Raw genomic sequence first — 23314 nt, 5'->3', positions numbered from 1 at the left:
GCTACAGAACAGATGACTTCAGTTACAGAACATCTCCTCTCCTCTCCTCTCCATTCCACATCCAACACCTGCTTAGACAATCAGCCCAGCAGCAGTGAGCCAGCCATATGTGGAACAGAACGGATGGGAGTCAAGTTTATACCTGCACTATAACATGTTCAATCTGATGTGTTCCCTGTTTGTCAAATGCTTTTGTGTATGGTACTACAAACTCACATATTATACTGTACTTATAATATTTTAGACTAAAATAACTTCATATTAGAAGACAGCACAATGATTGCATTATTCATTGTGTTGCAATTGTACCTTGACAGTAATGAGTTGCAATAGAGACGACATATTTGCCTCAGTTCCATTATATTCCTCAAAATAACAAATGGTTTATAAAAACTACACTTAAGACTTTTTTTTTTTAACTCTATTTTCTTCAAACTGCGTTGTTGGTTAAGTAAGCATTTCACAGTAAGGTTGTATTCGGAGCGTTTGATAAATACACATTTATTTTGATTTGATTTGTTATTGGTGCACTTTTCAAATTTGCTTAACGGATTAAAGTTTGCTGGCCTCGTTTCAACAGCTGCGTTTGTGAACACTTTGTCTACCTTGGAGGGCTGCAAATCCCTGAGTCTCGATCCTCAGTCACTAAACTACAACCAACATCATCCTATTAGAGGGATTTCCCTCTGACTCTGTTTGGCTGGTCATTAGCGTGCAGCTTGCTTAAAGATTACAATCAACAAACCCAAAGGCTATTAAAGTTGAAGTGGAAATGATTACAGCTGAAGAAATAGCTCTCGTCTGTGTCCCAAATGGCGCCCTATTCCCTACATAGTGCATTACGGACGGGCCCTGGTCAAAAGTAGTGCGCTACATAAGTCTCTCTCAGTCACCACAGCACCGCTAGCTAGCGGCTAGAGAGCTCCAAAGGAAACCAACCGCCTTCCAACGTGCGAACCGGATTCCCCCCCCCCCCCCCCCCCCCCCCGGCACAAACAAAATCATTTTCTCTTCTCATCGTTTCTAAACAGAGAAAAAGAGAGGCCAAATTGCTCTATAATTCCACTCAGTTTAGCGTAATTTACATTCAAACAAAGAACACCCACATAGCGCCGAACTTGGCCTCAAACCAGAATTTAAAATATCTGTGGTGGTGGTGAGAGTGCCAATGCTAATTAGCTAAATGCTAACCATTCATTTATACTGTATATGGTGTATGGGTTAAATGCAGAAATAGCTGGCTAGCTGTCCACACATGTAGGCAACATATTTTCAGTTTAGTGCTTCCCTCTCAATATCAAGACAGAATGGGGCCATTGTCATTTATTTTTTTAGTCATTTAGCAGACGCTCTTATCCAGAGCGACTTACAGGAGCAATTAGGGTTAAGTGCCTTGCTCAAGGGCACATCGACAGATTTTTCACCTAGTCGGCTCGGAACCAGCGACCTTTCGATTACTGGCACAACGCTCTTAACCACTAAGCTACCTGCCGCCGTCTTGTCAGGTAATGTACCGTACCGTAGCATAGCATGCCGCTCATAGTTTCCATAGACCTCACAGCTACCTGCAGCCGTCTTGTCAGGTAATGTATCATACCGTAGCATAGCATGCCGCTCATAGTTTCCATAGACCTCACAGCTACCTGTCTGTGGTAAAGCTGGGTTAAGAGCTAAGGAGAATGATCAGTCGTCTATCATTGGGAGTAACTAGAGCAATTAATGGTGGTCCATTTGCGGATATCATTAAATAATTCCCGAAAGCCTCCAAGCTACATCAAGGCATTTCTTGAAGCTGGGTTCACAGCTAAGATACATTGTCTGACCTCCAGTGTTATCATGTCAAGTTTAATGAGAGCTATACAGGTCAATGTGCTCTTTAATGTATGTTAGGATTGGATATCATGAAATACTTCTTGGATCTGAGCTACATTGTTCAAGCCATAATCATCTCATAACTCTGCCAATTAAATTCAGAATTCCTATTTATTGACATTCTGAGGTTTTGCACCCCATGAATCCCCTTGTCCTCCGGTGACTCAAAATAAAGACATTTTGTAGTAGTAAAACTGACAGTAACTCAGTGACAATATTATTCATGACTGAAAACTCTCAGCACGTTCTATGTCACAAACAACCTCCATGACAACAACTGAGTTGGAAATAGAAATTATCCTTAATATGCTCCCTCATAGCATGTTCTTATTTCAGACTTCTGTGTAGACTTTCTTCTCAATTCCTACCACTCTTTTAGGGGGAAAAACTCATTTAAAGTCATAAACAACTACCATTTTCCCTTGACACAGTGCAGGGCTTTACCCAAGCGCAGAAAGCCAAGTACTGTTGTTATATGGTCCATAAAACTACAAAATTTATGAAAGAATAAAGAAACTGGTTTCTGAAGACAAATTAACTTTACGACTCCTAACATTACTCACTGCCAGTAGACTCCAATGCATGCTGGATAATAGTATAATTGAGACCAATTGAAATACAGCATGCCTTCAATAAGATCCATCCACATTCATCTATGTCAGTGGTCACCAAGGCATTTCTAGTCGATCACCGCTGTTGGCGGTAGGTGCACTTGATTCAGCAGCCCTTCGGCTGAAGGTAGAACTGAAGGTAAAACTCTGCCTACCCGGCAGGCCCAGAGAGCAAATCAAGTGCACCTACACCGCTGGCCAATCAGATAGCTCAGATCACCGTGTCTGCACAGTTCCCTCGAGCCATAGATTGTAAAAAGAAGACTTGAACGCACAGCAAAGTTGATACTGTGAAATGTCAAAACTTTTAAAACCATGACTAGAGAGAGACTCAACGAATACAGCAAAGAGCTACGAGTAAGTTCATGGCTAAGTTATTATTAAACACTGTCAACACTTTGTTCAACACTTTAAGCCATAAAATGTGCGTTCTCCCAACTTCCACTCACCCTACAACCAGCACTGCAGCTGCAATGAATGAGTACAGCAAAGTGTTCCGAGAAGCTTGCGTTGTTATTATTAGCAGCTTGTGTCTTTTTTTTAATATCGCAGAATATTTCACTTTCTCTGGTCATAGCAGTAACACCATGAGTTGGTGCATGAGGCAGAAATAATGCAGTGGGACTTGAGTTTCGGCTTCAGCTGGAAGACTGTGTCCCCTTTTCTCAGCGGAGGGAGGGAGAGAGGAGGGACGGTGAGTTGGGTGAGAGGCAGCCTCCCTCCCTCCCCACAGACTGACCATCAGATGAAGGCCATCAGTTCAGTAAAAAAAAAAAAAAAGCTAATTATTATGCTCACTCAGCTATGCCTCACAAGTAATACAACAAGTAATATTACCAGTGTGATCATATACCTATTTTAAAATATATGTAATTTCTAAATGGCCTGAGAAGAACAACATTGGCAGGTCAATTCAAGCATAGCCAATATGCAGTGATAATGTATTGGGGTCTATAGTCTACTGCACAAACCTCACTGCTACAGAACTGTTTTTAATTGGTTAATGTTGCACAGGCTTATGTTTTTGAAGTTTTTGAAGGCTTATGTTTTTGCATTTTCATTCATACCAGCTGAATCAGCAAACTGACCACCGATCTACGTCATGTGTCCAGCTGAATCAGCAAATTGACCACTGATCTACTTCATGTGTCCAGCTGAATCAGCAAACTGACCACTGATCTACTTCATGTGGCCAGCTGAATCAGCAAACTGACCACCGATCTACGTCATGTGGCCAGCTGAATCAGCAAACTGACCACCGATCTACGTCATGTGGCCAGCTGAATCAGCAAACTGACCACTGATCTACGTCATGTGGCCAGCTGAATCAGCAAACTGACCACCGATCTACGTCATGTGGCCAGCTGAATCAGCAAACTGACCACCGATCTACGTCATGTGGCCAGCTGAATCAGCAAACTGACCACCGATCTACGTCATGTGGCCAGCTGAATCAGCAAACTGACCACCGATCTACGTCATGTGGCCAGCTGAATCAGCAAACTGACCACCGATCTACGCCGGTGCGTACTGCCTTCATGCCATAGGCCTGTAGTATAATAGTCTAATAACCACACCAAACCTTCACAAATGTTTCTAAACTTTTGTAGGGTAATATCAAAAGTCAAGTCAAGAAAATAAAAAGCAGGATATTACATTGCGGAAAACAGTTGGAACTTCATTTGACCAAAGATAATGGCACAACAGAATGGAACAAAATACTTGCTACCTGGTAGAAACCTTCACAAAAGTTTTGTACAGGCTGTATTGCAGCAATTACCAAAAAAGGCTAGTGCCTACCGTACCCAACAAATTACAGCTAATGATAGGCTAATGATATTTATTCAACAATAGGCCTACTTATAATCTACAGTGCATTGGGAAAGCATTCAGACCCCTTGACTTTTTCCACATTTTGTTACGTTACAGCCTTATTCTAAAATTGATTCAATTGTTTTTCCCCCTCATCAATCTACACACAATACCCCATCATGTCAAAGCAAAAACTGGTTTTTAAAATTGTTTACAAATGTATGAAAATATAAAAGTATCACATTTACATAAGTATTCAGACCCTTTACTCAGTACTTTGTTGAAGCACCTTTTGCAGCGATTACAGCCTCAAGTCTTCTTGGGTATGACGCAACAAGCTTGGCACACCTGTATTTGGGGAGTTTCTCCCTTTCTTCCCTACAGATCCTCTCAAGCTCTGTCAGGTTGGATTGGGAGCGTCGCTGCACAGCTATTTTCAGGTCTCTCCAGAGATGTTCGATCGGGTTCAAGTCCGGGCTCTGGCTGGGCCACTCAAGGAAATTCAGAGACTTGTCCCAAAGCCACTCCTTCATTGTCTTGGCTGTGTGCTTAGGGTCGTTGTCCTGTTGGAAGGTGAACATTCGCTCCCAGTCTGAGGTCCTGAACGCTCTAGAGCAGGTCTTCATCAAGGATCTCTCTGTACTTTGCTCCGTTCATCTTTCCCTCGATCCTGACTAGCCTCCTAGTCCCTGCCGCTGAAAAACATCCCCACAGCATGATGCTGCCACCACCATGCTTCACCGTAGGGTTTCCTCCAGACGTGACGCTTGGAATTCAGGCTTTAGAGTTCAATCCAGAGAATCTTGTTTCTCATGGTCTGAGAGTCCTTTAGGTGCCTTTTGGCAAACTCCAAGTGTGTTTTCATGTGCCTTTTACTGAGGAGTGGCTTCTGTCTGGCCACTTTACCATAAAGGCCTGATTGGTGGAGTGCTGCAGAGATAGTTGTCCTTCTGGAAGTTTCTTCCATCTCCACAGAGGAACTCTAGAGGTCTGTCAGATTGACCATTGGGTTGTTGGTCACCTCCCTGACCAAGGCCCTTCTCCCCTGATTGCTCAGTTTGGCCAGGCGGCCAGCTCTAGGAAGAGTCTTGGTGGTTCCAAACTTCTTCCATTTAAGAATGATGGAGGCAACTGTGTTCTTGCGGACCTTCAATGCTGCAGACATTTTTTGGTACCCTTTCCCAGATCTGTGCCTCGACACAATCCTGTCTCGAACCTCTACGGACAATTATTTCGACCTCATGGCTTGGTTTTTGCTCTGACATGCACTGTTAACTGTGGGACCTTATATAGAATGCCCAATCAATTGAATTTACCACAGGTGGACTCCAATCAAGTTGTAGAAACATCTCAAGGATGATCAATGGAAACAGGATGCACTTAAGCTCAATTTTGAGTCTCATAGCAAAGGGTCTGAATACTTATGTAAATAAGGTATTTCTGTTTATAATTTTTTATACATTTGCAAAAAAATCTAAAAACCTGTTTTCACTTTGTCATTTACATTTACATTTTAGTCATTTAGCAGACACTCTTATCCAGAGCGACTTACAGTTAGTGAGTGCATACATTATTATTATTATTATTTCATTTTTTCATACTGGCCTCCGGTGGGAAACGAACCCACAACCCTGGCGTTGCAAACGCCATGCTCTACCAACTGAGCTACATCCCTGCCGGCCATTCCCTCCCCTACCCTGGACGATGCTGGGCCAATTGTGCGCCGCCCCATGGGTCTCCCGGTCGTGGCCGGCTACGAACCAGGATTTCTAGTGGCACAGCTAGCACTGCGATGCAGTGCCTTAGACCACTGCGCCACTCGGGAGGTCTTTTTGGGGTATTGTGTGTAGATAGATGACAAACATATTTTATTTAATCCATTTTATAATAATAATAATAATAATAATATGCCATTTAGCAGACGCTTTTATCCAAAGCGACTTACAGTCATGCGTGCATACATTTTTTGTGTATGGGTGGTCCCGGGGATCGAACCCACTACCTTGGCGTTACAAGCGCCGTGCTCTACCAGCTGAGCTACAGAGGACCACCAGAATAAGGCTGTAACATAACAAAATCTGGAAAAAGTGAAGGGGTCTGAATACTTTCCGATTGCACTGTATCTTAAACTACATACGGAGCACACAATTAAAAAGACAGATCAAATTTAATTTAGTCAATGACAATGTCTCAACAGAATGAAACAAAACACCTTTTGCATATTCAAAGAACTGGTTTGGATTAATAAATAGGCCTACAATAATAACAAGTATATAGAACAATAATAATAAAACAAATGATTGTACATACCAAAATAATAAATAATTGAAGTTCCAAAATTGTATGCTACCTGAATAGCGAATTTCACAATATCCTGCTTTGGTCGCGCCAATGTTCTTCTCTTCTTTGTCCACTACCATATTAAAACCTTTCCATATGGAGGACATTCCCCTTGTAGCAGGGCTCCAGACTAACATTTTCCCTGGTGACACTGGTGCCACTAAGTTTTTCAGTTGGTGTTACCAGCCCATGATTTGGTCGCACCAATTGTTTTTTTTCCCAGCATCACGCAATAGAACAAATGATTAGGCTTATCGTCTTCTAAAGTCGTTCACAGCTCTATGAAACGTGTAATAGACTGCTGAGGTTGAAGAAGTACAGTTATTTAATCATCTTGTGATGTTGTGGTTCTAAATAGTTTTATGTGCAACCTAATCCAGTGATCGTCATGCATTGTGGGTAGACAACTAGGCTATTGTTGCTATATTCTACTGTTAAAATACGGCTCCAGAATGATTTTTCATTTTTTATTTTTTTTATAGAGATGAGTAAGTGGAAACTCAAAACACATTAGCTAGATCACTAACTCTAAATATAACACCCACTCATAGTAGCAATGTATTAATCTAACAGTACATTGAATGTCCCCAAAACCTTTGCAGTTAAAGCCTACTGTCCAATGAGGCCAATGCACCGCAATGGCCAATGCTCTGTATCTCAAAGCCATTTCAAATATGTTTGTTAAATACTTGCTATTGAGCTCAAAATTGAGAGTCGAGAAAAAACAGTATACCTAGAGAAAGCTGAGAACATCCTCTCTCCATTTGTGACAATAGGATAGCTGTGTCTTCCCAGCAATTCTATTTTAAAATGCTATACAATCAGAACACTTTTCTTTCTCCCGGAGCATTTATTTTTCGCCTGGGAAAGGAGAGAGAGAGAGTGGTTCGCTAGACAGGCCCCAGAGAAACAGGTACAGGGGCAGGCCCCAGCAGCAGGCCCCAGAGAAACAGGTACAGGGGCAGGCCACAGCAGCAGGCCCCAGAGAAACAGGTACAGGGGCAGGCCACAGCAGCAGGCCCCAAAGAAACAGGTACAGGGGCAGGCCACAGCAGCAGGCCCCAGAGAAACAGGTACAGGGGCAGGCCCCAGAGAAACATGTACAGGGGCAGGCCCCAGAGAAACATGTACAGGGGCAGGCCCCAGCAGCAGGTCCCAGAGAAACAGGTACAGGGGCAGGACACAGCAGCAAGCCCCAGAGAAACAGGTACAGGGGCAGGCAGACACTTTCATTACAGGAATCACAAGGATAATGTACTTTACTATTTAACCAAATCATGGTTTTAGCCTCCTAAGAAATAAGACGTTTTTAGTGAGTTGAATGAATGTGCAGCCTGCAGGCCACAGCAGCAGGCCCCAGAGAAACAGGTACAGGGGCAGGCCACAGCAGCAGGCCCCAAAGAAACAGGTACAGGGGCAGGCCACAGCAGCAGGCCCCAGAGAAACAGGTACAGGGGCAGGCCCCAGAGAAACATGTACAGGGGCAGGCCCCAGAGAAACATGTACAGGGGCAGGCCCCAGCAGCAGGTCCCAGAGAAACAGGTACAGGGGCAGGACACAGCAGCAAGCCCCAGAGAAACAGGTACAGGGGCAGGCAGACACTTTCATTACAGGAATCACAAGGATAATGTACTTTACTATTTAACCAAATCATGGTTTTAGCCTCCTAAGAAATAAGACGTTTTTAGTGAGTTGAATGAATGTGCAGCCTGCACCGATGCAACCAATACATTTTTTAAACTCCCACCGCCAGGTTTCAAAATGCGACTAAATGATGGCAGCCTGCAGCGCCGGCTTGAAGGCGTTTCACTACAGGCGTACTCTCTAACTTTAGTTTTGCTTCAATGAAAACGTCCTCCATCTTCGCAATCAACAGTAGCCTAGGCCATGGCTCCTGTCTCGCCTCCTCTCTCTCCTCAGCAGCAGGGGAGCCCCGGGATAATTTGTCCAGCTACAATTTTATTTATCAGCTTTTCATTATTCTATCGGCCAAAAGCCGGCAGTTACCGGCTAACGGAAACCCTGCTCCTCAGTGGCTTTCCATAGCCTCACTACACACACAACGGTGAGCTGACAGCGCAGCGGAGATACAGATTTTGCGCCAACCTGTCACTCAATCATTTGAACTTTGTTGCTATTTTTATATAGGGACATAAAACTGAAACTGAGGGTGATAAGCCCCCTTTTTGCCCCGGGTACGGGCCTGTCTCAAAAAGGCATCAATCCAACATTTGCTGCATACTATCCATATATAAAATCAACAATACAGTGGCACAGTAAGCAATAGCCAATGTCCTTACAATATTCACAATTTCACAGTATTATTCCAACCTCATAGTGTGGAAAAATATATATATAAAACACAGGAAAAGTCACATTTTTGCCTGCACTGGGTCTTTAATGTTCTTACCTCAAAGACTTCTTCATCCAGAATCCTGGTTCCAAAGACAATGATGCCGTCAGTGTTGATGGCTGCCCCGTCACTCCTCTTCAGGGGCCTGCTCAGCTTCTTCTTACAATCCACAATGATGGTCACACTCTTCTTCTCTACACTGATGGCCACGCGATGCCATCTACACATGGACAGAGGAGGAAGTGGGTTAGAGAAACATGAGAGATTTGGGGAGAACATGAAAGGTATGAGGTGTATATGTTGATGTTGAATGGTAAAACCTGAGCACAGGTTGGACATCTACTGTCTGGTATAGTCAGAGATGATCTACAGTCTGGTATAGTCATAGAGATGATCTACAGTCTGGTATAGTCATAGAGATGATCTACAGTCTGGTATAGTCATAGAGATGATCTACAGTCTGGTATAGTCAGAGATGATCTACAGTCTGGTATAGTCATAGAGATGATCTACAGTCTGGTATAGTCAGAGATGATCTACAGTCTGGTATAGTCAGAGATGATCTACAGTCTGGTATAGTCAGAGATGATCTACAGTCTGGTATAGTCATAGAGATGATCTACAGTCTGGTATAGTCAGAGATGATCTACAGTCTGGTATAGTCAGAGATGATCTACAGTCTGGTATAGTCATAGAGATGATCTACAGTCTGGTATAGTCATAGAGATGATCTACAGTCTGGTATAGTCAGAGATGATCTACAGTCTGGTATAGTCATAGAGATGATCTACAGTCTGGTATAGTCAGAGATGATCTACAGTCTGGTATAGTCAGAGATGATCTACAGTCTGGTATAGTCATAGAGATGATCTACAGTCTGGTATAGTCATAGAGATGATCTACAGTCTGGTATAGTCAGAGATGATCTACAGTCTGGTATAGTCATAGAGATGATCTACAGTCTGGTATAGTCAGAGATGATCTACAGTCTGGTATAGTCAGAGATGATCTACAGTCTGGTATAGTCAGAGATGATCTACAGTCTGGTATAGTCAGAGATGATCTACAGTCTGGTATAGTCAGAGATGATCTACAGTCTGGTATAGTCAGAGATGATCTACAGTCTGGTATAGTCATAGAGATGATCTACAGTCTGGTATAGTCAGAGATGATCTACAGTCTGGTATAGTCAGAGATGATCTACAGTCTGGTATAGTCAGAGATGATCTACAGTCTGGTATAGTCAGAGATGATCTACAGTCTGGTATAGTCAGAGATGATCTACAGTCTGGTATAGTCAGAGATGATCTACAGTCTGGTATAGTCAGAGATGATCTACAGTCTGGTATAGTCAGAGATGATCTACAGTCTGGTATAGTCAGAGATGATCTACAGTCTGGTATAGTCAGAGATGATCTACAGTCTGGTATAGTCAGAGATGATCTACAGTCTGGTATAGTCAGAGATGATCTACAGTCTGGTATAGTCAGAGATGATCTACAGTCTGGTATAGTCAGAGATGATCTACAGTCTGGTATAGTCAGAGATGATCTACAGTCTGGTATAGTCATAGAGATGATCTACAGTCTGGTATAGTCAGAGATGATCTACAGTCTGGTATAGTCAGAGATGATCTACAGTCTGGTATAGTCAGAGATGATCTACAGTCTGGTATAGTCAGAGATGATCTACAGTCTGGTATAGTCATAGAGATGATCTACAGTCTGGTATAGTCAGAGATGATCTACAGTCTGGTATAGTCATAGAGATGATCTACAGTCTGGTATAGTCATAGAGATGATCTACAGTCTGGTATAGTCAGAGATGATCTACAGTCTGGTATAGTCAGAGATGATCTACAGTCTGGTATAGTCAGAGATGATCTACAGTCTGGTATAGTCAGAGATGATCTACAGTCTGGTATAGTCAGAGAGATGATCTACAGTCTGGTATAGTCAGAGATGATCTACAGTCTGGTATAGTCAGAGATGATCTACAGTCTGGTATAGTCAGAGATGATCTACAGTCTGGTATAGTCAGAGATGATCTACAGTCTGGTATAGTCATAGAGATGATCTACAGTCTGGTATAGTCAGAGATGATCTACAGTCTGGTATAGTCATAGAGATGATCTACAGTCTGGTATAGTCAGAGATGATCTACAGTCTGGTATAGTCATAGAGATGATCTACAGTCTGGTATAGTCAGAGAGATGATCTACAGTCTGGTATAGTCACAGAGATGCCAAGAGATTTAAAACTTAAAACTAGGTTGTTCTTACTGAAGATAATTTTGTTCTTCTCAGAAACATTCCTAGCTAGATAAACAATAAAACAATAAAAGTACAGTAATTGAAACAGGCTAACTCTACTTTACAAGGTCTGGAAAACAGATAAATCAACTACAGACATTCATGTCACATACCAACGCAACGTTTCATTTCACTGTAGACAATTGTATCAGACACGTTCTTGCAAAATGTTTCATATTAGCAAAGAGTTCACAGTCAGAATATTAATGTTACAGTTTAAGTAATTTATGAAGCTCAAACTCTTTTATTTTGATAGTTTACTACACATCAACAATATAGACAGCTGTAAATAATTTGGCAAAAACTGTTTGTCATTAAAACCCTGCCAAATAAATAAATGGGTTACTCAAAAATACAGCCTCCCACAGTTATATTCCTTATGTTACCAATAACTAAACAATGAAGCATGTCAATCTAATAATTGTGAATTGTCAGTGGTTTGTTTGGGTCTGCTGAGAAGCCCTTAAATACATTCTTGAGAACTCAGAACGCTTCGATCCGGTCGGCCATCTTGTAAAACATGGCTTTATGTGGTGTGGAGTGTGTCTACAGTACGAACACAGCAATGCCACAGACCCTCTCCTGCACAGTCCTCCTTCTACAACATTACATTTTACATTTTAGTCATTTAGCAGACGCTCTTATCCAGAGCGACTTACAGTTAGTTTATTTTTCATACTGGCCCCCCTTGGGAATCAAACCCACAACCCTGGCATTGCAAACAACATGCTCTACCAACTGAGTTACATCCCTGCCGGCCATTCCCTCCCCTACCCTGGACGACGCTGGGCCAATTGTGCGCCGCCCCATGGGTCTCCCGGTCGCGGCCGGCTACGACAGAGCCTGGATTCGAACCAGGATCTCTAGTGGCACAGCTAGCACTGCGATGCAGCGCCTTAGACCACTGCGCCCGACATCAAAACACAACAAGCATACAACTGGCCCACCAATGACCATCTCCTAACCTTTCGTAGGTTTGGGTCCAGTCACCCAAGTGAAAGGCCAAACTTCAGTTACATACCTGAGGAAAGAGAAATCCTAAAACTAACCCAGACAGTGCATATACCTTTTCCCCCGACCCAAACCTTGTCCGTAACAGAAAAGGCTTTGCTTTGTGATACGGTAGTGATGAGTCCCTCAGGTGTCTCAGACATCACTTACTTGCCGTCAGCGAGGTTGATGGATCTGAACAGTGGGTACTCCTCTGGCGCAGGTTTCCCATGTTGGTCTTCGTACAGGAAGACAGGGGAGCGTCCCACCTCCACACCCAGCTGCTGTACCCCCTTCTCGTTATACACAGACAGCAGGAAGGACTGGCTGCCCGTCTTGGGCTTGATGGTGAACATCACGGAGAAGTCCTCTGGGAACACTCCTCCTGGTGAGAGGAGCAAAATAAGAGTTTAGAGAGGTCTAGAGAGGTTCATTATTCATCTGATTGGTTCTGTTTATTTGGATCCCCACTAGCTGTTACACTGTCAAACTCCTTGGTAATCATCAATGTGTAGTGCCAAAAGTGAAGGGAAGAAGGTTAGTGGTGGGCGAACAACAAGTAGATAGGTTAGCTTAGCAATATGACATCATCAAACACATAATAATTAGAGAGGATAGAGGTGGACACAGTAATATGACATCATCAAACACAGAAGAGTTAGAGAGGATAGAGGTGGACGTGGTAATATGACATCATCAAACACAGAAGAGTTAGAGAGGATAGAGGTGGACAGTAATATTACATCATCAAACACAGAAGAGTTAGAGAGGATAGAGGTGGACACAGTAATATGACATCATCAAACACAGAAGAGTTAGAGAGGATAGAGGTGGACACAGTAATATGACATCATCAAACACAGAAGAGTTAGAGAGGATAGAGGTGGACACAGTAATATGACATCATCAAACACAGAAGAGTTAGAGAGGATAGAGGTGGACGTGGTAATATGACATCATCAAACACAGAAGAGTTAGAGAGGATAGAGGTGGACGTGGTAATATGACATCATCAAACACAGAAGAGTTAGAGAGGATAGAGGTGGAAAGTAATATTACATCATCAAACACAGAAGAGTTAGAGAGGATAGAGGTGGACACAGTAATATGACATCATCAAACACAGAAGAGTTAGAGAGGATAGAGGTGGACACAGTAATATGACATCATCAAACACAGAAGAGTTAGAGAGGATAGAGGTGGACACAGTAATATGACATCATCAAACACAGAAGAGTTAGAGAGGATAGAGGTGGACGTGGTAATATGACATCATCAAACACAGAAGAGTTAGAGAGGATAGAGGTGGACGTGGTAATATGACATCATCAAACACAGAAGAGTTAGAGAGGATAGAGGTGGACACAGTAATATGACATCATCAAACACAGAAGAGTTAGAGAGGATAGAGGTGGACGTGGTAATATGACATCATCAAACACAGAAGAGTTAGAGAGGATAGAGGTGGACACAGTAATATGACATCTAGGCCTGGCACAATTAAAGTATAACCTTATAACCGACGGCTATGGATGAAGACAATCATGAAAATAAAATAACTTTCATAACTGTTGTAATAAAAAAAAAATACAGGGACAAAAAAATGCTTTTGAAGACAAAAAAGACAAAAAAGAAAACACAGCTTCCGGAAAGTAGAATACAGACAGACACACTAGGGCTGACAAATACAACAACAACAACAACAACAACAACAACAACAATAATAATAATAATAATAATAAAAATAATAATAATAATAATAATAATAATAAAAATAATAATAATAATAATAATAATAATGTTTTGTGTGGAACAGACAGCTGACTGAAGAAGGGACGGCTGGGAAATCGTTTGGTTAAGTCCGTTTCTGCGGTAACATGGACTCTTAACAACGTGATGAAACTTTAGTTGCTCCTTGTCGAAACAAGCAAGGTGTTGTAGCAAACAAGTCTTTGGTTGCCTAGACAACACCCCCCTCCCCTGCAGCAGCAGCACATGCAGTCAGGAGCGGAGGAGAGGAGAACATTTGCATATATTTTGCTATTCGAACGGTTAGAACGGATCCGCGGTCATTTGGCTCACCAATAACCGTCATCCAAAATTCCATGACCGTTACAGCCCTAATGACATCATCATATTTCTGGGAGACTTCTTGTTTATATACATCAACAATAACAGAATTCAAGGCTTGCCCTTATTTGCACCCATCCTTGAGGACACATTAAAAATGATCACGTTAATCTCATGGACTGTTAGCCCTCACGTCCATAGCTTTGTCTACTTGAGAGAGGTTACATTTCCACCAGCTCCATCCCTTAGCTTACCAGACGAAGTGGCAGGGTCAGGCTCGTAAAATTACAGATTTGTACAGATTACTTTTATCCCAATTATAGTAGATACTAATAACTTAATTTAAGTTTAAAAGTGTCCTTTGTTGCCGGGTACTTTAAGAACGTATAAGAGCAGCTGGCTAATCTTGAAAGTCAGAAGTGATCTAATTGGAACATTAATTTTACAAGGCGTTTGAAAGAGAATAATCCTAAAAAATGTAGTTCTTTAACTAAACGATTAACTAGAACAAAAATAATACAAGGCTGCTGGTGATGATGTAATAATAATAATAATAATAATAATAATTCATAATAAAAGCTTAATTGTTCTCCTTAGACAGAGCACTCTGACAGACTGCTACCATTGCCAATAAAAAAAAAAAAAAGGGAAACTGTACTCCACTCCATTCAATCTTATTTGAGCCTATTTGACTGAAATTTCCAGTCTTTAAACCAGTAAAGTTTCCAGGCAATTATTTTTGGCCAAAAATCACAGCAAATCTAATTGTTAATTGAATCTCCTGCTATGTTCTGCCTTTATTTTTCCTTTGCTCTCTGGGAAATTTGGCAAAGCACCAACACTCACAGACGGGGAGAAGGTATGTAACAAGCCACTGTTTCTAGTAAAGTTGTATACAGTATCCTGCCAGTATGGGCCAAGTAGGCAACTAGCGTCTTAAACTGTCTATCTTTTCAACCAGAAAGAGGGCACACGACTCCAACGGACAAGAACCAACTTTGTCCTTCATTTATCCTTTTAGCTAATAAATGCTTGGTCGTTGCCCTACGTTTCCAAATAGTACATTGCTCAAAAAAATTAAGGGAACACTTAAACAACACAATGTAACTCCAAGTCAATCACACTTCTGTGAAATCAAACTATCCACTTAGGAAGCAACACTGATTGACAATACATTTCACATGCTGTTGTGCAAATGGTATAGACAACAGGTGGAAATTATAGGAAATTAGCAAGACACCCCCAATAAAGAACTGGTTTTGCAGGTGGTGACCACAGACCACTTCTCAGTTCCTATGCTTCCTGGCTGATGTTTTGGTCACTTTTGAATGCTGGCGGTGCTTTCACTCTAGTGGTAGCATGAGACGGAGTCTACAACCCACACAAGTGGCTCAGGTAGTGCAGCTCATCCAGGATGGCACATCAATGCGAGCTGTGGCAAGAAGGTTTGCTGTGTCTGTCAGCGTAGTGTCCAGAGCATGGAGGCGCTACCAGGAGACAGGCCAGTACATCAGGAGACGTGGAGGAGGCCGTAGGAGGGCAACAACCCAGCAGCAGGACCGCTACCTCTGCCTTTGTGCAAGGAGGAGCAGGAGGAGCACTGCCAGAGCCCTGCAAAATGACCTCCAGCAGGCCACAAATGTGCATGTGTCTACTCAAACGGTCAGAAACAGACTCCATAAAGGTGGTATGAGGGCCCGACGTCCACAGGTGGGGGTTGTGCTTACAGCCCAACACCGTGCAGGACGTTTGGCATTTGCCAGAGAATTGGCAAATTCGCCACTGGCGCCCTGTGCTCTTCACAGATGAAAGCAGGTTCACACTGAGCACGTGACAGACGTGACAGAGTCTGGAGACGCCGTGGAGAATGTTCTGCTGCCTGCAACATCCTCCAGCATGACCGGTTTGGCGGTGGGTCAGTCATGGTGTGGGGTGGCATTTCTTTGGGGGGCCGCACAGCCCTCCATGTGCTCGGCAGAGGTAGCCTGACTGCCATTAGGTACCGAGTTGAGATCCCTACAGGGAAGGCCCTTTTCCCTCAATTCATTAATCCCTACAGGGAAGGTCATTTTCCCTCAATTCATTAATCCCTACAGGGAAGGCCCTTTTCCCTCAATTCATTAATCCCTACAGGGAAGGCCCTTTTCCCTCAATTCATTAATCCCTACAGGGAAGGCCCTTTTCCCTCAATTCATTAATCCCTACAGGGAAGGCCCTTTTCCCTCAATTCATTAATCACTACAGGGAAGGCCATTTTCCCTCAATTCATTAATCTCTACAGGGTAGGCCCTATTGTCTCAGTTATTCATTCAGCAGGTTAGAAGTGTTGTACTGTTACAACTAATGACACATGGTCATTAGTTGTATTCCGCTGTTGTTTATTGTCAGTACTGTCAGTACTGTGGATTAACTGCTTGAACAGTAAGCAGTTTAGGACAGTAGCACACCCCTATGGAGACACTGGATATGTCCCAAATGACACCATATTCCGTATGAGGTGCACTAAATAGGGAATAGTGTGTGGTGCCATTTGGAATTCAAACACTATCAAAGAGCTTTCTGTCTCTCCAAAATGCCTCTGATGAATGCAGGTGTGTTTGTCACATCAAGTCCTCCACCTAGTGCTGGGCATCAGACCTCCACTTGGGCATCAGACCTCCACCTAGTGCTGGGCATCAGACCTCCACCTAGTGCTGGGCATCAGACCTCCACCTAGTGCTGGGCATCAGACCTCCACCTAGTGCTGGGCATCAGACCTCCACCTAGTGCTGGGCATCAGACCTTCACCTGGGCATCAGACCTCCACCTAGTGCTGGGCATCAGACCTCCACCTAGTGCTGGGCATCAGACCTCCACCTAGTGCTGGGCATCAGACCTCCACCTAGTGCTGGGCATCAGACCTCCACCTAGTGCTGGGCATCAGACCTCCACCTAGTGCTGGGCATCAGACCTCCACCTAGTGCTGGGCATCAGACCTTCACCTGGGCATCAGACCTCCACCTAGTGCTGGGCATCAGACCTCCACCTAGTGCTGGGCATCACACCTCCACCTAGTGCTGGGCATCAGACCTCCACCTAGTGCTGGGCATCATACCTCCAACTGGGCATCAGACCTCCACCTAGTGCTGGGCATCAGACCTCCACCTGGGCATCATACCTCCACCTGGGCATCAGACCTCCACCTAGTCTAAAGCTAGGGCAGTGGCCCATAGGGATCTGGTCAAAAGTAATGCACTAAATAGAGAGTAGGGTTCAATTTGGGACGTAGCCTATGACTGCTTTGTGCATTCAGTGAGTAGTAAGAAGAAGAAGAAGAAGAAGAAGAAGAAGAAGAAGAAGAAGAAGAAGAAGAAGAAGAAGAAGAAGAAGAAGAAGAAGAAGAAGAAGAAGAAGAAGAAGAAGAAGAAGAAGAAGAAGAAGAAGAAACCCCGGCCCCCTGGATAGATTTCTAACTTCCTGCCAAATGCGTAGCCCTAGTCTGGCATCCCAAAGCCAACGCATTTTTTATTAAACGTCACACTGGATAAATCCTGTTCTGGCAAATACGAGACAGGTTTACTCTGCTTACAGTGAGTGTGTGGTAAATCAACTTAACTGAGGTTTGTGTGTGTGTGTGTGTGTGTGTGTGTGTGTGTGTGTGTGTGTGTGTGTGTGTGTGTGTGAGTGAGTGAGTGAGTGAGTGAGTGAGTGAGTGAGTGAGTGAGTGAGTGAGTGAGTGAGTGAGTGAGTGAGTGAGTGAGTGAGTGAGTGAGTGAGTGAGTGAGTGAGTGAATGAGTGAGTGAGTGAGTGAGTGAGTGTGTTTGTGTGTGAGTGTGAGTGTGTGTGTGTGTGTGTGAGTGCGTGCGTGTTTCTGTCTCTCCAGATCAGTTAGGTCACCTGGGAAGAGTTGCTTGGTGGGAGCGCTGATCTGGGCCTGCTTCCCCACGCGGAAGGCTTTGTCGGGTTTAGATCCTCTCCGGTGAGCGCAGAGGCCCGTAGCTTTACGGACGCCATCCGGGGAGCTGTGAAAGTCCAGAGCCTTGAGTACATCCACTGGGTCAGCTGTGAAGAGAGGGGAGGGAGAAATGTTTAGTATTTTCACATGGTAAAAATAAACAGTTTGTTCATATGTACTGTATTGTTGATTTAAAAGCCTATTTATAGCTTTGACATCAGGGGTGATGATTTAGTACAAAAGGAGTTTCATAAAAGTACAAAACAATAAAAGCAGATAGTAATATCTTTGATCTAACATGCAAGATATTGAATGAGTAGATATAGCTTTCACCTCAGAGTTGAAGTATACTACTGTGTAATTACCATGGTATTAACTATCAACTACGTTTTAGGTAGTAGTAGGACTGAATCCTGAAAAAGACAGGAAATTCACATGAGCACCACAATGTCTACTCCACCCATGCTCTACCAAGGTTTTACAGAACACAGCACCCATGCTCTACCAAGGTTTTACAGCACACAGCACCCATGCTCTACCAAGGTTTTACAGAACACAGCACCCATGCTCTACCAAGGTTTTACAGAACACAGCACCCATGCTCTACCAAGGTTTTACAGAACACAGCACCCATGCTCTACTAAGGTTTTCCAGCACACAGCGTTGACCTACTACAGTAGCTATGTTGGTCTATTGTAGCAGTAGCTAGGCTACTTTGCCATTGAACAAAAGGATAAAGGTTGACATTTTCAAGAAGATTGACATGTTTTACTACACCTTCACTGCATGTGAAGACAAATCTACCAATACGGGCACCAGTGTTTTTTATGAGAGACCTGGGCTGTAAAGATGTTAGGGGCCGTCTAGTGGGTCTAATAGGCCCCCCTGCCTAGCTGGGGTCCACTCTACAAAACCACACAGTTACAGACCCACAGGGAGGGAGGGGGAGAGAGGGAGGGAGGGGGAGGGGGAGAGAGAGGGAGAGAGAGAGAGAGAGAGAGAGAGAGAGAGAGAGAGAGAGAGAGAGAGAGAGAGAGAGAGAGAGAGAGAGAGAGACAGAGAGAGAGAGGGGGATAAAACATAGTGTTTCTGGACACTAGGCCTTTGGAGAGGGTCTGGCACAGTAGGGTTGAGGTTTTACAGGCAGTTTAACACCTTTTCTGGTAATGGAACAGGAACTAAAGGAGCTTTTTGTGTTTCATACACTGTTAGAACTGCTCCACATATTTTGGTTATTAATTCTCTCTCCTCCCTGTTCCTCTCACTATCTCTCTCAACTGACTAGCTGCATCAGCAACAACTAGAGGAATTCTCTAACTTCTCTCTATTTCATTAACTTACTTCCCCTCCCTCCCTCCCTCCCTCCCTCCCTCCCTCCCTCCCTCCCTCCCTCCCTCCCTCCCTCCCTCCCTTCCCTGAGGGTCACAGTGATATACAGTGTGGTTATGGGGAATGTAAAGCAGCCCAATAGCAGGACTAGGTTTTAAAGGAGCCGCACACACACGGGGTCTCTTCACTACTCACTAACACATTGAAAACTTCCCAAATGGCACCCTATTCCTTATAGAGTGCAGAATGGGGCTCTGGTCAAAAGCAGTGCACTATATAGGGAATAGGTGCCATTTGAGACCCAGGCGTTGACAACGTCCCAGTTACTAGATGATTTTATATGGATCCTTTACTGCAGAAGACCGTACTGTATATAGATGTATCTACTCTACTGTTGCTGAAGGATCAGCTCACTAAGGATCTGTCTCGGTCCAAACACACCAACACAGTCGTGAAGAGGGCACGACAAACGCCTCTTCCCCCTCAGGAGGCGGAAAAGATTTCAACCACATAGCTTATCTCTAATCGCCCTCCTATTACGAACAACAACTATGACCAAACTATTGACATAACCCTGGAAATATCAAATCAAAATCACATTTTATTTGTCACATGCACGCGTTTAGCAGATGTTTTTGCGGGTGTAGCGAAATGCTTGTGAGCAAACTATCGACATAACCCGGGAAATATGAGCAAACTATCGACATAACCCGGGTAATTTGAACAAACCATCGACATAACCCGAGTAATTTGAACAAACTATCGACATAACCCGGGAAATATCAACAAACTATCGACATAACCCGGGAAATATCAACAAACTATCGACATAACCCGGGAAATATGAGCAAACTATCGACATAACCCGGGTAATTTGAACAAACCATCGACATAACCCGAGTAATTTGAACAAACTATCGACATAACCCGGGAAATATCAACAAACTATCGACATAACCCGGGAAATATCAACAAACTATCGACACAACCCGGGAAATACCAACAAACTACCGACATAACCCGGGAAATATCAACAAACTATCGACATAACAAAGGAAACCATACATTGAATTAAATAAACAGAACTTCTACCTCGCTAGCTCACCCGACCTGTGTTGATTGACAGTTTGCTGGTCCAATCAGAGGGCCGGGTGTGCGTTTTTTGCAAGGATGACGCTGCGCCTACTGTCTCTGGCTGAGTAATCCACAGAGACTCTGTGCCACAAAATGAGTGCCAAAACTTTACAAAACCTTGCCAGATAATTTCAAGTCATCAGTTTTGAGTCCAAGTCAAGTTATTTTATTTTCTATCAAGTTGAGTCTCAAGTCATCAAGTTTGTGACTGGAGTCCACAACTCTGGTAGTACATCATTGGGACCGAGCTCCCTGCCATCCAGGACCTCTATACCAGGCGGTGTCAGAGGAAGACCCTAAAAATGGTCAAAGACTCCAGCCACCCAAGTCACATACGGTTCTCTCTGCTACCGCACGGCAAGCGGTTCCCGATGCACCAAGTCTGGAACCAACAGGACCCTGAACAGCTTCTACCCCCAAGCCATAAAACTGCAAAAGGAGTTAGTTAAATAGTTAACCAAATAGCTACCCAGACTATCTGCATTGACCATCTTTTTAGACTCATCACATACGCTGCTGCTATTGTTTATTATCTGTCACTGTATTCCTAGTTATATGTACAGTACATATCTACCTCAATTACCTCGTACCCCTGCACATCGACTCGGTACTGGTACCCCTTTTCCAACAATGCAGAGGTAAAGATACAAAATATAGAAATAAATAGAAAGAAAATGGCACCCTATTCCCTAAATAGGGCACTACTTTAGACCAGAGAATGCCACCCTATTCCCTATATAGTGCACTACTTTAGACCAGAGAATGGCACCCTATTCCCTATATAGTGCACTACTTTAGACCAGAGAATGGCACCCTATTCCCTATATAGTGCACTACTTTAGACCGGAGAATGCCACCCTATTCCCTATATAGTGCACTATTTTAGACCAGAGAATGCCACCCTATTCCCTATATAGTGCACTACTTTAGACCAGAGAATGGCACCCTATTCCCTATATAGTGCACTACTTTAGACCAGAGAATGGCACCCTATTCCCTATATAGTGCACTACTTTAGACCGGAGAATGCCACCCTATTCCCTATATAGTGCACTATTTTAGACCAGAGAATGGCACCCTATTCCCTATATAGTGCACTATTTTAGACCAGAGAATGGCACCCTATTCCCTATATAGTGCACTACTTTGGACCAGAGAATGGCACCCTATTCCCTATATAGTGCACTACTTTAGACCAGAGAATGGCACCCTATTCCCTATATAGTGCACTACTTTAGACCAGAGAATGGCACCCTATTCCCTATATAGTGCACTACTTTTGACCAGAGAATGCCACCCTATTCCCTATATAGTGCACTACTTTAGACCAGAGAATGGCACCCTATTCCCTATATAGTGCACTACTTTAGACCAGAGAATGGCACCCTATTCCCTACATAGTGCACTACTTTAGACCAGAGAATGGCACCCTATTCCCTACATAGTGCACTACTTTAGACCAGAGAATGCCACCCTATTCCCTATATAGTGCACTATTTTAGACCAGAGAATGGCACCCTATTCCCTATATAGGGCACTACTTTAGACCAGAGAATGGCACCCTATTCCCTATATAGGGCACTATTTTAGACCAGAGAATGGCACCCTATTCCCTATATAGGGCACTATTTTAGACCAGAGAATGGCACCCTATTCCCTATATAGGGCACTACTTTAGACCAGAGAATGGCACCCTATTCCCTATGTAGTGCACTACTTTGGACCAGAGAATGGCACCCTATTCCCTATGTAGTGCACTACTTTGGACTAAATAGGAAATAGGGTGCCGTTTGGAATGCAGCCCTTGTCTCTGAACCCCTCATCTTATAAGACCAACTAAACCCAGAACAAACATCAGAAGATTCTCCTCCAGCCATCCAGCCATCCAGCCATCCAGCCATGCAGCCATCCAGCCATCCAGCCATCCAGCCATGCAGCCATCCAGCCATCCCCAACAACATGGGATAATCTTGTCTGGACAGAAAACCCCTATGTCACCCTTACATCAACCCTGTACAGGGGCGGACTGAACATAGGGCATTTCAGAGCAAAACGCCAGATGGCCGGCTCCATTTGTAACCCAGTGGCCCTGTCTAAATTGGGGCTTTGGTGCAAAAGTATTATTATTTGGCTAATAATGGGGGCAACGAGTGGAAAAAATGGGCCGGTGTGTTATAAATGCCCGGGGTGATTTCTGGTCCCAGTCCATCCCTTACATCACCCCTATGTCACCCCTTTGTCCTTCTGTTACCGGGTCAACAGACAGGAAGCAGCTCCTTCCAAAGTAGCCGTGATAATAAACAATGGGTCTAAAGCCTCTCTAGTCTAGAGTCTTCATAGAAAGACACAGATAAGACACAGGCTACTAGAAGGAGGAATTTAATATGATATATAAGATCTCACTGAATTGATGATAAAAGATCAGCCAGGTTCTCAGAAAGTTGGATCCACCGACAGTTTAAGAATAGGCCTAACGGTTTGGTCCCAAAATTTCACTCAAAGAAGAATCTAGAGGAAACGGAGGGCTGAGCACGCCCCCATTCACATCGACAAGGCT

General features: G+C 43.6%; 1 pseudogene across 1 annotated transcript in view; it reads right to left on the bottom strand.

Moving 5' to 3' along the window:
• LOC311146333 (receptor-type tyrosine-protein phosphatase mu-like) overlaps positions 1 to 18792 on the bottom strand; it is a 94261-nt pseudogene extending 75469 nt beyond the window's left edge. Inside the window, exons 1-4 of the transcript in view lie at positions 18777 to 18792; positions 18237 to 18401; positions 12461 to 12674; positions 9046 to 9208 (exon numbers count right to left, since the gene is read on the bottom strand). The product of the transcript in view is annotated as a receptor-type tyrosine-protein phosphatase mu-like (transcript). The remainder of the gene's footprint in view (positions 1 to 9045; positions 9209 to 12460; positions 12675 to 18236; positions 18402 to 18776) is intronic.
• Between the last annotated feature and the right edge of the window lie 4522 nt (positions 18793 to 23314).

This window comes from Coregonus lavaretus (genome assembly GCF_964263955.1).
Source record: "Coregonus lavaretus genome assembly, chromosome: 19".
Taxonomy (NCBI): Eukaryota; Metazoa; Chordata; class Actinopteri; order Salmoniformes; family Salmonidae; genus Coregonus; species Coregonus lavaretus.
This window is presented reverse-complemented; position numbering and strand designations above follow the sequence as displayed.